Below are 17,492 nucleotides of genomic sequence, written 5' to 3' on the forward strand. Positions count from 1 at the left end.
CTGTTGTTGTTGTTATCACTGTTGTTATTGTTGTTGCCATCCCCGTGGATCGAGGCAGGGAACAACCACAATTAACAGCCAGACAACATCAGTTAAAAGACATCATTTGAAACACACATAAATTTAAAAGGGGAAATAAGGTATACGCTCATAAATATCCAACGCACTTTTAAAATTCACCATTTAAACTGCTGTGCATATTTGTAGTTTTGTGAGGCATTTGGCCTTCTCTGTCAAACTACAAATCCCAGGATTCCACAGGATGGGACCATGGCAGTTAAAGTGCTGTCAGATTACCTTATTTCGGCAGTGCGCCTGGTTGGAAGGAGAAGATGAGGCCTGGAAAATCAGTTTTGGAGTGTGTCAGTGTATTCCCTTTCCATTACCCACTTTTATTTTGGATCCTCAGTTTTTAATTGCCCCTTTGAAGCATCTTTTGTTTTGCTTCCAGTCTTGCTTTCCATGCGGTTAATGATCCCTAGGGTTTTCCAGTTCCAGCAGTTCTGGTATTTTGTTGTTGTGGTTGTTTTGTGGCTTTTTTTTTTTAAATATTGTGGTTGTCTTGTGCTTGTTGTTTTTCCCTTGTGCAAAGCGCTGAACTATGACTCTGGAGACCAGAGTTCGATTCCCCACTCTGCCTTTGAAACTTCCCTTGGGTGAGTCACACTCTCTCAGCCTCGGAGGCTAACAATGGCAAAAACCCCTCTGATGAAATCTTGCCAAGAAAAACCCATGATAGGTTCACTTTAGGGTCTTCATAAGTCGGAAATGACTTGAAGGCACAATAACAACAACAACAATTGGAAATGCAGAGCCGGGATGAATGTGAATTGCTCCACAAATGAAAACGGCACTTTTATTACTTGCCAGTCTTCCATTGCAAGTAGAATACAGGTTCTAATATAACGTAATAGCTAATAATATTTTGAATGAAGCCCTTTAGACTGTAGTCAGCATATAGATGCTTAAGTATCTGACTCAGTAGTCTGATAAGTAGTCCCAAGTAGAGGAGAGCAACTAAACTAATAAGGTTGATTTACCAACCATCAGTTCATTTCGTACAAGTAATTTGACTTAGAGGAAGAGCTTAATTCTGAATAGAGAGATATAAGGTTAAATTGTTAGGCAGCCTCCTGGATGCACTCTTAATCTCAAGTTTCTTGAAAAAGTTGTATATTAAGGTTGTACTCCTATAAACAATTGTTGTTATTATTGTTGTGTGCCTTCAAGTCATTTCAGATTTATGGTGACTGTAGAGCAAAGCGATCACAAAGTTTTCTTGGCAAGTTTCTTCGGGGTTTTTTGCCACTGCCTTCCTCTGAGGCTGAGAGAGTGTGACTTGCCCAGTCAGTGTGCATTGCTGAGCAGGAGTCAAACCTTGTTCTATCATCATCCAACGCTCAAACCACTACACCACACCGACTCTCAGTTGCTCTTACAGGTTGAGTCTCCCTTATCCAAAATGCTTGGGACCAGAGGTATTTCAGATTTTGGAATATTTGCGTATACATTATGAAATATCTTGACCCAAGTCTAAGCATGTTATTCATTTATGTTTTATATATACCTTATACACATCACCTGAAGGTAAGTTTATATGCAATATCTATAATAATTTTGTGCATGAAATAAAGTTTGTGTTTATCAAAACTTAAAAAAGCAAACGTGTCACTATCTCAGCCACTCATGTGGACAGTTTTGGATTTTGGAATATTTTGAATTTCAGAATTCCAGATAAGAGAGACTTAACCTGTACTCAGGTAATATACGATTACGGGAGGATATACTGAGTTTAATTCTGACTAAATATGTATACAGTTGCACTTTTCAGCCTACTTAACTATGTGTGATTTATTGCTAAGTAAACATAATGTTTACGTTTACATAAGTAAATATAATAGTCAGCATGGCTTGGTGGTTTGAGTGTTGGACTACAACTCTGGAGACCAAGGTTCAGTTCCCAGCTCAGCTATGAAACCCACTGGGTGACCTTGGCCAAATCACACTCTCTCAGCTTCAGAGGAAGGAAATGACAAACCTCCTCTGAACAAATCTTGCCATGAAAACACCATGATGTGGTTGCCATAAGTTGAAAACGACTTGAAGGCACACAACATACACGGGAGTGTAGCTATGGGATGCAGCCATGGCAGTTAAAGTGGAATGATAGCAGGGGGGTGACCTTGGGCAAATCACATGCTCTCAGCCTCAGGGCTAGGCAGTGGCAAACCTCCTCTGAACAACCCTTTCCAAGAAAAACCCATGATAGGGTCGCCTTAGGCTCACCATAAATTGGAAACAACTTGAAGGTAACAACAACAAACATAAAGTACACACACAATTGCACCATTTTATGTAGCAATGATACATGGGCAAAATATGTCTTTGGGAACTGCTGCTTTAAGATGTTCAGCCTGGTGTCTTGAGGAGACTGCTTCTGACTCAACTTGCAGAGGCATAACCAGAATCTTCTGGTGTTTTTGTCACTTTTAGGGAGCAGTTTCTGGCAAAGTCAGTTTCTCCAACAAGCATTACAGGCCATAGAGTCCACAGATCAGAGGGAAAGGTTTGTGTGGGCAAAAGATTCCCCACTTCCAAGGTAAAGCACGATGAAAGTGAGCCAGCAACATCTTCACAATATCCTTGCATATACATGAAGGCTCCTTACCTATAGCTGCTAGCACAGCATATATTCTTGTGCTGTCAGACTTTTTCAAAGTGACATGGGTTGGGCTTTAAATGCTTTGTAATTTAAAATTTAAGCATTTTTAACGTGTTACATTTTCAAGCGTAGCCGTTTTAACTTTTAAAATTCTTCAATTGTTTTTTCAATTTTATATTTATGCATTTTAATGCTTTTGTATTGATTTTAAATTGCATTGTTTTAAATTTGCTGTTTGCTGTCTTGAATCCCTATATTAGGAGAAAGGTGAGAGATAAGTAAATAATAACAACAAAAAACAACATGTCAGAACAGGAGCTACATAATATGTGCAGTGTTGGTGAGCAACACTACTTGGTGTGACCATACTCACCCTTACGTGGTGAGTTAATCTTCCTCTGTAATGATTGATTAGGGCTAATGTGTGGTGGGCATTAACAGCCCAAATCCTGTCCACTTACAGTAAAACATAAATATATGCCAAATATATAGTTATGCTGCATCCTGTTGTTTTGTCATAGGTGCCATGGCTTTGTGCATGTCTGTTGTACAATAGTTGATTAGCTTCCTAATCACTAAGTCCAGTGTGAGAAAAAGAGTGGTTTGTATGTTTGTGCTTCATGGCATGAGGCACCACAGTTATGGAAGCTCTAAGAAAGCGTATCTGCTTGGACTATGATTTTTATGCTACCTTGCTCCTCAATGGGATTCAGGCATAAGTGCTCATTTGCCTAGGCATGATTGCAGAGCTTGATTTGTGTTGTTGCTTTGAAAAGGTATACTGTATAACATGGTCTGTCTAGGCTTTTATGTTTTACTTGAGCATTACATGACCCCGTATTGATTCATCACAAGCTGGGTGGACAGATGTGGGCCTTTGGAGGCTATACTTTTTGTCTTAAAATTTTAAAGTTATTATTAATTACTGTGTCACCTTCTGACAGATGGCCATCCAGCATATCTTTAAAAACCTGTGCAGAAGGAGACTCCACCACATTCCCCAAGGAGGAGGAGGAGGAGGAGGAGGAGGAGGATTTATTTATAGCCCGCCTCTCCCCAGAGGTTACAATCAAGAATAAACATAGTAAGATGCTGTACTGTGTATTCAGCTGGCCTTGCATTGGACACACCTGAGGCTCACAAGTGTTCAGACAACAGAAACTACCATATTGTGAGTGTGTGAGCGTACATGTTCAAGTTGCCTGTTGACCATGAATTTCATACAGACCCATCATTTCCAAAAGTCTGTCTGCCCAGTTTTTCACTCTGAACAGATCATCACAGGTAGTTGCTCCAGGAAGCCCACAGTCTTGGTCTCTCAATGCAGCATTGGAGACAGCACCAGCAGATGCTCCACTCAGCAAGGAAGTCCTTTCTGTTGTTCATGCAGACATGAGAGAAGATCAGTTCTTCCTAAAGCCCACTTCACAAGAGGCACAGACTGTGACATAGAGGAAGAAATGCAAAGAGTACAGCTCCAAAGCCAGGAAAAGTTAGAATTATATGTGTGTGTGTTGCCTACCATAGGGTTTTCTTAGGCAAGAGATACTCAGAGGAGGTTTTCCCCAGTTCTTTCCCCTGAAACATAGCTCACAACACCTAGTATTTGTTGGTGGTCTCCCGGACAAGTACTAATCGGGGCTGATCCCATTTAGCTGCCAAAATCAGATGGGATCTGAAGAGAAGAATGAAGAATAAAACTTAATTAACTATTGGAGGAGTATGAAAGTGTATTTAAATGTGATTAGAGCTTTGTATAATTGTGTTGTATTTTAATATGTTGGTATGTTTGTTTCGGATGTTTGTATGTTAGTACGTTTTTCATTAAAAAATTAAAAATTAATTAAAAAACCAAAATCAGATGGGATCTGGTGCCTTTTATGGTATTTAGGCCCTCCATATTATAGCTGTTTCAATAAAATGTTAAGGATAGTTTTGCAATCTTCCTTGGAAATAACAGCCACTGAAATCAATGGAACTTACTTCCAGCCTAACGTAGGGTCTGTCTGTAAGATCATTAGGTAATTTTGCTGTTACAAATACTCAGTTCTCTAATTTCAGTAATAACTTACCGGTAATTACGTAGCTACAGTAGACTGCTGTCTCAAAAGACCAGTGAATAATAGCTGAATAAGTGAACATTATACCTATGTAGTTTGATTAATGTAATTCCCTGCCTTCCCCCCCCCCCCCCCATTCAAACTGGAATGCATGAGCAAGATGACCATGAAACAAGGCAAATCATAAAGCTGTTACAGCTGCAAATATAACACTGGATGAATCACAATCAAATTCCTTCCATCTACCATTATTTGCTGTTGCTGGTGATAGATAACTAGATTCTGTTTTGACCCCCGTGGATAGTTTTCTTGTTTCTCTATTGGATTATGATACCAGCATGTCAGTATCTGTGGGTATGGTTTTGCCTTAACCTTTTGTGGATGAATCCTGTAGGCTGTGCAGCCAGGGACTACAGTGAATTCCCTTTCAGGTCAAAAGAAATAAAGAAGTAGTCCAAATGAATAACATAAGATAAGAAATGTTTTCATTGTACATAGCTCCATGCGCCTTGTGGGCAGACATTATGTTTTATAAATCTGATAAATAATTAAAAGACCAGAATATAGAATGCAATGCTCATACCCCTCTTGGAGCTTTACTAAATAGATGTCTTCTACTTCTGAAGATGAAAATATTTAACCTTTTCTTCATAAGACCCTTTAAGTCCAAAAAAGAACAATGTTTAATTCAATGAAATTTAAGAAATTATAAATGATCTCTTTCCATCGCTGCAATGTTGTGTCTAAGCTTTTTTTTTTAAAAAAAAAAATCCAACATATTTGGCTTCACGTCTCCATACAGTGCAAATTCTATTAACCATCTGGCAGTAGTTAGTAATAAAAATTAATGAGACCCCTATGGTTGAAGCAGCTTGACTGTTGATGGATCTGGGTGTGCAAAACCAGGTTCAGTCCTCTGCTTTGCTCTGAAATGTACTGATTGGTTTTTGTCTTTGGCTAATCACTTCTACTCCATGTGATCTGGTTTGCAGGGCTAAGGCAAAATGGTTGGAGCACTGTGTGCAGCAGAAAGTGAGGTGCAAATGTAGCAAATTTAATTATGGATATTCACATACCCGTAACAACTTCAAAACACATCAGACTGCATATTGCTTCACTGCAATATAATGGTGCTGAAAACTCAGATGCCTTTAAAAATACTGTAGCTTAGCTTTGCAAGCTGATTTAAAATTGACAACTTGTTTCCACTAGGCTGTGCATTGCCTGATGAAATTTGCCACTGGCATGTTCTGAACTTGTGTGGACATATTTAGTCAATTGTATTTTTTACTAAGTTACTTATTACAAATAAAGAAAGGCATACCAATGGACAAATCTGTGGAAAATGAGTTTTATTTAATTCCCATTAGACTGCAAATGTTAATAATAATGTTCAACAATATATTCCATTTTCACTTTTATAAATACTAATAGGGTTTTCAATACAGTTGACCATGGTATCTTCCAGAATATCATGGGCTGGGTAGACAATATAGGCAATATTTCTGCACCTTTCTTCAAAGTGGCTGTCAGACAGTAGTATTGGGAGACTTTTCAGTCATGCTCTGATGTTCGGGAAGGTTCAGTTTTGTCTCCAGTGCTAATGTGCATGTATGTGCCTTTAAACCACCTGGCTATTTATGACAATCTCATTAATTTCATAGGGTTTTCTCCATCAATAAATTCCCAGAGGTGGTTTGCCTTTGCCTCTGGGCCTATTTCTCCATTCCATCTGAGATGAGAGAGATTGTTCAAGTCCTGGGCTAATGTTTAGAGGCAGTGTTTGGCTGGACAAAATGGAGTCTGCTGAATCCTGGGAATTAGGCAGACAGCTTATTTTGGGGAGCTGGCTCTCCCTTTGATAGAGCAGGAATGTATTCTAGGAGTACTCCTCAGTTCAAACCTGACTGTGGAGAGCCACTTGGCTTTATTGCTGAGAAATCCTTAAGCTGTGATTATTTTTGTTCAAATGATCCGCACTGTATGAAATGGAATGCCCTTTATGCAATGGTCAAAAGAATTTCCAGATTTTCACTTTTTGCCTGTTTGGCAGGCAAGGAAACCCAGAATAAAAACAATGCTGGATACTAAAGAAAGGTGTGGTCTCAGACTTCCTAATACTGAATTGCACTATAATGCTTTGTATGGCTGAAGGAATGGGCAAAATACTTCATTTATTAGACGCAGAAGAAATTCCAAGAAACAAGAGATACCAAGGGGTATGTTCTCTATTTTTCACTGTTCCTAAATACAATATCTGGGCCTGGAATTTCTCAATAGGTTTGTCCAATATATATTGTTCAACGTGGAGACTTTGGGGCTGTACAAATCACCCCTAAGGGACAGCCTGCAGCTGCCTCTATCTGTGCCGGATTGGGGCTGTAGCAACCGCACACCATGGCTCTGATCCCTGCTTCCCATGGCACAAAAAGGAGCTGCAAAAAGTGGCTCTTTTTTGCATTCTGGAAAGGGTGCCATAGCTGCCAGCTTGTGGCTTTTCACGCTCCTTTGATGCTGCTTCATCTAGATGCAACACCAGAGGAGTGCCATGACACCGCATTCTGTGTGGTGCAGCGTGTCATGCTGGCCTGTGGGCAGAGGCAGGGTGTGCCTCATGTGACCTGTCTGTCAAGCTCCATTGGTCACCATTTTGGACAATTTGGAATTGGGTGATTATTTAATTTCTGTGGATTTAAGGACAGCATATTTGCATTTCTAACGCATCCAGATTTCAGAGAGTTCCTCCGCTTCAAATATGGAAATGTCACTTCTAATTCAGGGCCCTGCTGTTTGGTCTAGCTTTGGTCCCAAGGATTTTCAACAAGGTTGTTGTGCCAGTAATAGCATTTCTGAGGCAACATCAAGTATCATCAAGAGATCACTAAAATGGCAGTGCTGAACCTCAAGTGGGATATCCAGTGTTTAGAAGGGCACGGATTCGTAATAACTTATGAAAAGAGTCATCTAATTCCAGCAAAGGAACAGGGGTGTAACTCCACCCTTTGGGTGTCATCTGGTGCAGTCTGAATTCCCCCCCCCCCCCCCCATCGCCCTAGTGATGGCTCTGACCGTACTGGGCTAGCCAATTATCTGCAAATTTTCAATATCTCCTCATGAGGCAAGATGTTACAAAAACATCTGTATACTTGATCCGTCTTTTTATACACTGTAACATCTTGCCTCATGCAGAGGTCTGGAGATCTCCAACGCCTGTGCATATTTGTTCCCAGTTGTTTGGCTTAATAAAGGTATAACACCAATCCCAATTAATGTATTTTTCTAACAGTCAACACAACTACTTTGCTTTTTCTACATACTATCATGTAACACATGTTGAAAAATAACATCATTGTCAGTGAAACCCACAGTCTAAGTACAGTGTAGTCTTCTGGTAAGAAATTTTCTCTGGGTATGCTCTGTTGATGGTGACATTTAAAAAAATCTTTATTGTGAATCATCCTTTCTGCCTCATGCCTAGTATTTTAGCACCTTGTATTAAACACTAGTTTGTGTGCCTTTTGAAGGTGTGACATCTTTTATTTTGGCTGCATTCCAGTTACATTGGACTTAGGCCTGCATCTTTCCTCTCAGTGACAGCAATATATAAAAGAGCAGTGTGAAAGAATAGAACCGATGCAATATAGTGGTCTGAGCATTGGACTAGGACTCCAGGAAACCAGAGATCAAATTCCTGCTCAACCATGGAAACCCACTGGGTGACTTTGGGCAAGTCACGCTCACTCAGCCTTAGAGGATAGCAATGGCAAACCTCTTGTAAATAGATGCTGTAAATAGATGCAAGAGTTGGGTTAAGTTAGAGTTGACTTAAAGGCACAGAACAACAACAGTGTGAAGAAACAAAATTATCCTCAATATAAGGCATTCAATTTTGTTTTGTGCATTCTGAAATAGGATTAAACTTTTTATATGTATGCTAATTGGTTTCAGCCAAAACGTTAATGGTTTAGACATCAAAAATTCCATTAGGCTAGGGATTCACGAAGTTTACCTTAGAAACAGGAGACTGAAAACTTTAGCAAAGGTCAAAACATCACCAAAGGCTGGATTCCTTGACATTACTCATTTCATTTGTACCTGAGGAAAATATTGCACGGAAATCCTCCTCAGGTATGACCCAATTCAAAGAATGACCTTCCTCCATTACAGTTAAGACATATGATTAAAAAAAAACAACTGCACATTCTCACATCTTAAGTCCCGTTGGTAGCTTCAGTGGAGATGAATGCAGCACTGGTCCTCTGCCAGATGCAAACCAAGCCAAATCCTGTGATCTGTCTTTCATTGTATTTCTCATGCAGGGCTCACTGAGGCATCATTGACATCAATAGGAAACTGCACAGAGCATGAAAGAAAATGTGTTCTTTTTGGATGTTAGTCGCTCTGCTGCTGGAGTTGAGTCAGAAATAGGGGGAAACTGGTTGCAAGCCAAGATGGCAATGCTTATTGATTCGCATGAGAAGAGGGAAAATAAGGAGATGCTAGAGGCACACCCTTGAAGGGATTCTTTACCTTCAACCTCTTTTGTCTGTCAGATACAGATCTGTTCTTGAGCTATATCTCTGCTAGAAATCTACAGACATTCTAGTTTTGCAGCTACCTTTTGGGGGATTTTTGCTGATATAGTTCACAATGCGTATCTTTTCTTAAACATGGCATTTAATATATTGGTATATGGGTTGTGCTAGTGTCCTAGGAATGCTATTCATATTTATAATTAATCTCTGTGATTTATACAGTCACTGCTAGATGTTATTCACAGACTGTGAAACATTAACAAGTTATATGTGAAAAATAGGAGCAGAATACAGCATCACAGACTAACAAACTTTTAATCATAGTGCAGCATTTTTCCTAAGAAGGATGAGTCCCTATATTCAATGTGGCTGGTTCCAAAGTAACTGTACACAAAACTGTCATGAGTTGTTTTACAGTCTCGTGTATAGAGAATATTTATTTTTAAATCAAGGCTCTTTTTATATTAGTTTTTTATATCTCTTCATTTGCATGACTGCATGCAATTAGGCAAAGGGATCTTGTAGCACCATTGAGACTGAGAGAAAGAGAAAACTAACAGATCTGTTGCAGAACAGACTGAAGACATCAAATAATAATAATAATAATAATAATAATGGTTGTTATTGTTATTGTCAGAGCCCCGTGACCGGTCACATACAGCTCCCAACTGAGACCACCCAGATGTATCATCAATGAACTACAACATATTCCAGACAATAAGGCTATGCTCTCAAGGACTCTTGTTGGAAGGCCTTTACATACAATCTCCCAACCTCAAATGGTTACTTTGCTACAGGAGGACACACAACATGGATGGGGAGATGAGAACAAGACTTTCACAAAACCGAATTCCAACTCTGCCCACACATCTACCCAGGAAATATCATCATAGGACCCGAGCATATCACTCACAATATCAGTTTCGCTTGTTCATCCTCTAAAGTGATATATGCCATAAACTGTAAACAATGCCCTTCAGCACTCTATATTGGGCAAACAGGATAGTCTCTGTGCCACAAGATAAATGGACATAAATCAGGTATTAGGAATGGGATACACAAAAACCAGTTGCAGAACACTTCAGTCTCCCTGGATATTCCATCTTGGACCTCATAACATTCATCGTTGAACAAAAAAATCTAAAAAGGAAGACTGTAAAGAGAAACAGCAGAATTGGAATATATCAACAAACTCCATTCCATTGACAGTGGGTAAGGAGAGGCAATGGTTTCCAGGCATACCACGCACATAATAATAATAATAATAATAATAATAATAATAATAATACGTTTTATTTATAAACCGCTATTCCAAATAGATCATAGCGGTGTACAAGAAAAACAGTACAAGAAAAAATCTGCAATAGATATATAAAACTAATAAAACATTACAATTATGGATAAAATACACATTAATTATAATGTTTGTTAGCATCCTAGCCTCATGAAGGGTCTCTTAGCCAGTTCATCACCTGTCCTTTCTGGCTCCTAGCCAGTATCACTCTACATTCCAATAACTCCCACTACCATTCACGTGGTTATCCACTCACCTTGGCTTTAGGCAACATCCTTCCTCCCGCCTTTGACCCACCCAAAACCACCATCAAAACTCAACTTGTCACCGCATCACCATACCCACAAGTTTTGCATATCTACTTCTATTGACACACACAGCCAACTTATTAAGGTCTGTTCCTAGGCACTTCACTCCATGCATCTGAGGAAGTATTAAATCTGAAAAACCTTATGATACCAACTTTTTTCTTTCTGTCATTCACAAAGGTGCTACAAGATCACTTTACATACTGATCCAGATGAACATGGCTATGTCTTTGAATTTTGCATGCAGTTATGTTAGTACACATTCATATGTTCACCATGAAAATAAATTCTGGAATATTCAGCAGTATGACCAAAAAATGTCAGGCTTAATATATATTTTTTCCATATTATATATTTTTCTATGTATTTCCTACCTTTTCTTCAGTCTTGGGACATACAGCAACTCTGAATGTTCCTTCAGGTTGCCTGTTGACAGTAACCCCATGAATTTCAGAAAGTTTTCTGAGGCAGAGGTAGTTTGCCATTTCCTTCCTACAAAATGTATCCTATAGCACTGTGCTGGCAAACGTGCGGCATGTATACCATTCTTGAAAAGCCATGGGATCAGCTCAGGATGCATATGGCCTGTCTACGGCCTGAATATGGAATGGTGTGGTAAGATCCATCATTGATGATTAAACGCGTGTCTATCCTGTTGGGGATATTCGTGTGTGATAATCTCCTTAGCGTTACCATGAGTCAGAAACATCTTGAAGGCACAACCATAATAACAAAGTCCAGATATTATGTTTATGCTTGAAAAAGAACCACACATTATTTCATTATTTCTAATTAACTGTCTAATTTAAAATAATAATTGTAAGCTGCTCTGATAGTCTTTAGGGCCGAAGAGCGGGGTATAAATACAATAATAATAATAATAATAATAATAATAATAATATGATCCATAACTATGAATAAATGGTGTCACCTTTCCACCTACCATAATAGTATGTAGCTTCATACTTACTGTGGGGTGGTATTCTGTTCCAGTGCAGGAGCATTACTGAGAAATAAGTGATGTACATCCATTTAAAACAGCAGCATGGTTATATATTTTTATTGTTTAAGCATACAGTCTTAGATATTTATGTATTTAACAATTCCAAGTAATAATATGCTGCTAGTTCCTTGTCTTACAGTGTTGTAAACTGAAGTTCAGCTGCTGATCTTAATATATGATGCACATCTAACATCTTCAAGTGTGTATGAAAGATCATAGCCAAGGGATGGGAAAAATGAATAGGAGAAGGGTCAAATAACAGGGATAGGGAAACAATGAGATACTAAAACCAGGGACGTAGCCAAGGGGGAGTCCGTGGGGTCCGGACCCCCCTTCCTTTAGATACAATGTATGGTGTGTGCTGGCCAAGCCCCATTATAATGGTGGCACTTAGTCTGGCCCCTCCTTCCCAAAATCCTGGCTATGTCCCTGCTAAAACTCTAGCGAGTCTAGAAAGTATAGATCAAGAACATTCTGAAAACAGGATGTATAATATATGCAGATGCAAATGGAATGTTTAATCTATATCTCTCAGTCAAAAGCAACCATGTTGCTTTCATTGCTATGCAATCTGGGTATAGGTTTTACCAGCAAGTTGTTAATTGTTCTTAAGCACCTGAGACTTCTCTTTAGCATCCTGGTATATCTGGTTCCAAAATGTCTCCCAGTCAAATCAGTTACTGCAGCACTCAAGTCCTTAATGCAACCCTGTACATCTTGGCAGTATACAAAATCAGACATGCTTGTTAAGGGCTTGTTAAGAGAGTTACAATTCAGTGACAGAGCATGGTTTAGTGTATGCATTATAAAGGACATTAAGAGGGCCCAAGTGGATTCAAGTGCATCCTGGATCCAGCTCAGGTAGCACATCCAGGAAAGACTGGAGAGCCTCTGTCCTTCAATGAGACAGCATTGTATTAGCTGCACTGTTGGTATTACTGAATATTGGAGCAATGTTTACTCTGTACAAATGAGCAGCCCAGATACCTTGAGCAAACAGGCCCTAACATGTTATAATATTGAGAATAGCTTAGATGGAAGCCTGATTCTATATAGAATTAATTCACCCATAAGACTTATTTCTCCCTATCTGTAATAACCATGGAATTTTACATCTCTCTGTCTGAAGAGTTACTCATTCAGTCTCGCCTATATTTCCTGTACCAGTGAGCAATCAATGTATGAATTAAGTTGTGGGCACTTGAACATTCAGTGGAATTTTATGTGAAATTTTCATTAAATGAATACCAACAAGGAGAATTATAATTTCCTGTTGCATAATTTTGCCTACGCTTTCATTCTGGAGAAAACGTTAGGGTATGGCCTCCTGGAGATTTCCAGGAAGTATTTTGTGGTTTGAAAAAGCAAATGAGGATTTGAGAAGTCTTCAGAAGAAATTTTCTACAGGAGCTTCTAGTACAGTGTTTGTCAGCACTTGATAAAATTGGATTCTGGGGATTCTGGAAGATATATTCCAAAAAAGTAATTTTATGTTTCACACAACACATTGATTTTCAGGTACTAGTTAATATAGAAAAATCTTTGACAGGTGACTGCTGCTTAAACCATTTCTTTATTGGGATTTTTATTAACATCAGTCACAAAGGAGACTACAGACAAACTTCCTCAAGACTGATAGAACTCAAAGAAACAGATTGCACACAATAAATACAGAGGGCCTGAATTTTTTTGTATGGGTAAAAGAAAACTAATTGTTGTTGTGTTTATTATGTTTGCATATCCTTACATAAGAAATTTGAAGTGAGGTAAAGCTGTGATACCTTGGAGATTTTTGTCATAAATTCAAAATCATAGAATGGTAGTAATAAGCCAAGTGCAGTGTATCTTTAGTGCATTTACTTCTTAACAGATTAAAATCCTGTCTTTTAGAAAACTCAAGACACCTTAAAACAAAAGGTACAGTGTGCCACGTTTTACGCAGCATACTTGGCTTTCACCCCTCGCGTGCCCCGGAAGAAGTAATGGAGCACGTGCCTGTGGCACACATGTGCTGCTGTGCCGCACTGCGCCATGGGCTCAGCTCCAGCACACGCAGATTTCCCCTTATGCAGGGGGATCCAGAATGGATACCTCATGTAAGGGGAGGGCCCACTGTATATAATTTTAGGTACTAATCATACAAACGTTCTCTCTTTTTTTAAAGCAGTTTTGAACTATTCCTTCCAATGCCTGTTTGAACTATTGGCTGCTATCCCTGGATTAATTTTTTTACCCTGAAGTATACTTTCTACTTCCAAAAATAAAAGCATAATCATTGGACGAACAGAGCAATCCTATTTGCATCTACTTGGCAATGTTTCCCTGAGTTCAATACCATAGGCAGTAGGGCAGGGGTAGGCAACCCTTTTGAGCCGGGGGCCGGGTTGCTGTCCCTCAGACAACTGGGGGGCCGAAGCCAAAAAATAAATAATTAGATTTTTTTTTTTAATTAAATAAATAAATAAACTGGGACAAATGTAGGACAAAATTTTCAAATGGAGGGCACTTTTTAAATAAAAAATGGAGGACACACGAAAAAAAATGCTGATTTTTAAAAAAATGTTAAGATAAATGCATGTTTCTGAGGCTTCTATAGACAATTGCCCCACCATGCCCCTCGCGCGAGACGCCAAAGGCCCCGGCGGCAATCGGCGGCAGGACCGGGCTGGGTCCGGTTCCAAGGCCTTGCCGGGCTGCATCCAGCCCGCGGGCCGCAGGTTGCCTACCCCTGCAGTAGGGGATAGGACTACAACTAGCAGAGAAAGTTTAACTGTGAATTCCCCCCGAATAATTCTTTATATATTTCCTTTATGCAAACAAAGCATACACATGGTGATGTACTTCATAACATCCCTGTTCAAATGCAGCACATGCTACTTTCATGAAGATGAAATATAAACAGCAAAATTTGAGAGGCACCTATCGCACAAGTGGAATCTATGATGAACTACAATGGTCATCATTCCTGATCATTGGTCATGTAGGATGGAGAGCCAAATGGCCCTTGCCTCGGTCTATGGGGCCTAATACCTGTGGCTTTGGTAGGAAGGAGTTGAAGAAAAGCCCCAAACTACAGTGACATTCCCCACATTAAAAGTATTTTGTGACTTCTTCTACTCAACTTGTGACAAGATTGGAATCAAATGAACCAATCTTTTCCAATATTCACACAGTGGTAAAATAAGAATGAATGACATAAAGCTGCTCCCAGGCTCTGGAATTCCCTCCCTAGAGAGGCCAGGTTGGCTCCTTCTCTGCTTTTGTTTCAGTGACAGATAAAAACATTTTTATGCCACCAGGCTTTCTCACGCTGACATGGATGCTGTAAGAGTTTTATAAAGAGCTTTTGAAATGTAAATTTGAACATATAATATTTTTAACTTTTTGAAACTGTTTAATTGTTTTTTAAACTTTGTATTTTTAATGCTTTGTACTGTTTTAACTTGGACTATTTTAAACTTTGTTAGGTGCCTTGAATCCCTGTACTGGGAGGAAAGTGGGATAATAATAATAATAATAATAATAATAATAATAATAATAATAAAGTGTTTATAAAATTCTATTTCTTTATGCTGGGAAGATAATTTCTCCCTAAGTCCCTGGTTTCCATCATATCCTTTTAGTGTGTTGAAGCCTACACACCAGGGTGGGGAGTTGCCAAATGTCACAGGGAATCTAGTTTGCTTTTTATATCTTCACAAACTGTAAATACAGCTTCTTTTATCATATTAGAAAATAAGTTTTTCTCCAGTACATTTTTCAGCCCAACTAGCATCATGCTTAGCCTGCTAGGAAGATAAGAAGTTCACCTTTCTACAAGCAAAGACATGCTCTTGACTTAACACCTTGATTACACATTATTTGGTTTCAAGAGGCCATCATGACTCAAAGGGCAATTTGTTTCATTCTGATGGCTGGAAGTCAGTGAACCTTTTCTGTGCCAGGTAAAAAGGAATTAAGGGCCCCAGGGGGCTTACAATGGAATACACAGACTTTCTAACTGAACCAATCTTTAAGAACCAACCTCCATCAATATTGACTGCTAATCCCCTGTTGTGTTTGGAGAGGTTTAGAATGTCACATGTGGGAAAGGAATGGCACTGAACAAATTATTGTAAACAAACCGTGGACCTGCTGAATTGACCAATCAAATTTAGGGTTCTTGGGCAGGAAATACAGCCTGACTCTTCCCCTTTAGGAGTAACATGTAGGCACAGTGCTGTCTGGTATGAGGAACGGAAGCATTATTTACAGATATGGCACTGCTCTCCATCCACAGCAAATGCTTTTTATTTTTACTGTTCTGTATTAAAGATATCAAAAGGATACAGTGGCTCAGTGGTTAAGATGCTGACTCTGACGATTGCAAGATCAGCAGGTCAGCAATTCAAGGCTCAGGTGCCATGGGAAGGAGTGAGCTCCTGTCACTAGTCCCAGCTTCTGCCAACCTAGCAATTTGAAAGCATGCAAAAGTGCAAGTAGATAAACAGGTACCACTTTGGTGGGAAGGTAATAGAATTTTGTTCAGTCATGCCGGCAACGTGATCACAGAGTTGTCTTGACAATGCTGGCTCTTTGGCTTAGTAATGGAGGTATGCACTGCCCCCTATAGTCAAACATGACTTGACGTCCTTGTCAAAGGGGATATTGTCAACTTTTTATTAAACATATATGGTATAAATGGCAAGATCTGAATTTAAAAAGAGAAGCAACAGCAGCAACAATGCCAACAAAACAATACAATGTAGAGTATCTTTCACAGGGAAGGCAAAATTCAGGAAAATCATTAGCTTGATCCCATGGTGGCCTAGGGAGGGGAACTGCAGCCCTCCAGATGATGTTGGGACACAGATTGTCTGTCCCTGGAATATGTGGCTCAAAAGTGGGATTGCCTGAATCTGCACGCACAGATTAGTATTTTTATGTGAAGTATTGGCTCCAGAGGTTGGATTTTATCTGAGGTTTTGCATTCTGTCAATGATACCTAAGTACTAAATACATGAACTGAGAACTAATACTCCATTCTTCCTTCAATGGCCTACCTACATCATTATAAATTATTTGTTTTTGGACATACTCTGTTTTGATTCATGTAGTAAGTCACTTTGAGTCCTACTTTGGGAGAAAGATGGGATATAACAATAATAAACACCTTAGCATGTAAATGGGGACACAACATAGCCTGATGATTCATATTCAAAGTGGTAGCAAAAATTACTTCATAATAACCAGCCCCCAAAACAAGGTGTAGGTCAACTATTTTTCAAGTGGAAATTTACCATGGACTGACTATACTTGAGTGATGTGTAGAATTTTATCATTTCAACAAATGACACACATGAAGAGGAAACCTACAAAGCTGAACCCCACATTTTGGAAAATGAAGTGAAAGCTGCACTCAAAGAAATTGGGAAGACTAAATTACCAGGAACAGATGACATACCAATTGAACTGTTAACATCCACAGAGACAAATTCAAGCATAGTTCTAACTAAAACCTGGCACCAAATATGGAGCAGTAGCTCATAGACTGGAAGATGTCAGCATACATTCCCATTCACAAAAAAGGAGACACAAAAAATTGCAATAACTACAGAACAATTGCACTAATTTCCTATGTAAGCAGTCGT

At 39.1% G+C, this 17,492-nt stretch overlaps 1 long non-coding RNA gene across 2 annotated transcripts; it reads left to right on the plus strand.

Annotated features, from left to right (window-relative positions):
* Positions 1-238: 238 nt before the first annotated feature.
* Positions 239-4,403, plus strand: LOC149313986 (uncharacterized). 2 transcript variants are annotated; one of them, XR_016281104.1, is made up of 4 exons: positions 239-894; positions 2,494-2,599; positions 2,923-3,044; positions 3,607-4,403. It is a non-coding gene; the product is annotated as an uncharacterized LOC149313986 (long non-coding RNA). The 2 variants fall into 2 exon arrangements; XR_016281103.1 differs by lacking the exon at positions 239-894 and having other exon boundaries at positions 1,715-2,599.
* The last annotated feature ends 13,089 nt before the right edge of the window (positions 4,404-17,492 follow it).

The sequence above is a fragment of the Sceloporus occidentalis genome, unplaced genomic scaffold (genome assembly GCF_023333645.1).
Source record: "Sceloporus occidentalis isolate IW3139 unplaced genomic scaffold, rSceOcc1.0.p SCAF_4, whole genome shotgun sequence".
Taxonomy (NCBI): Eukaryota; Metazoa; Chordata; class Lepidosauria; order Squamata; family Phrynosomatidae; genus Sceloporus; species Sceloporus occidentalis.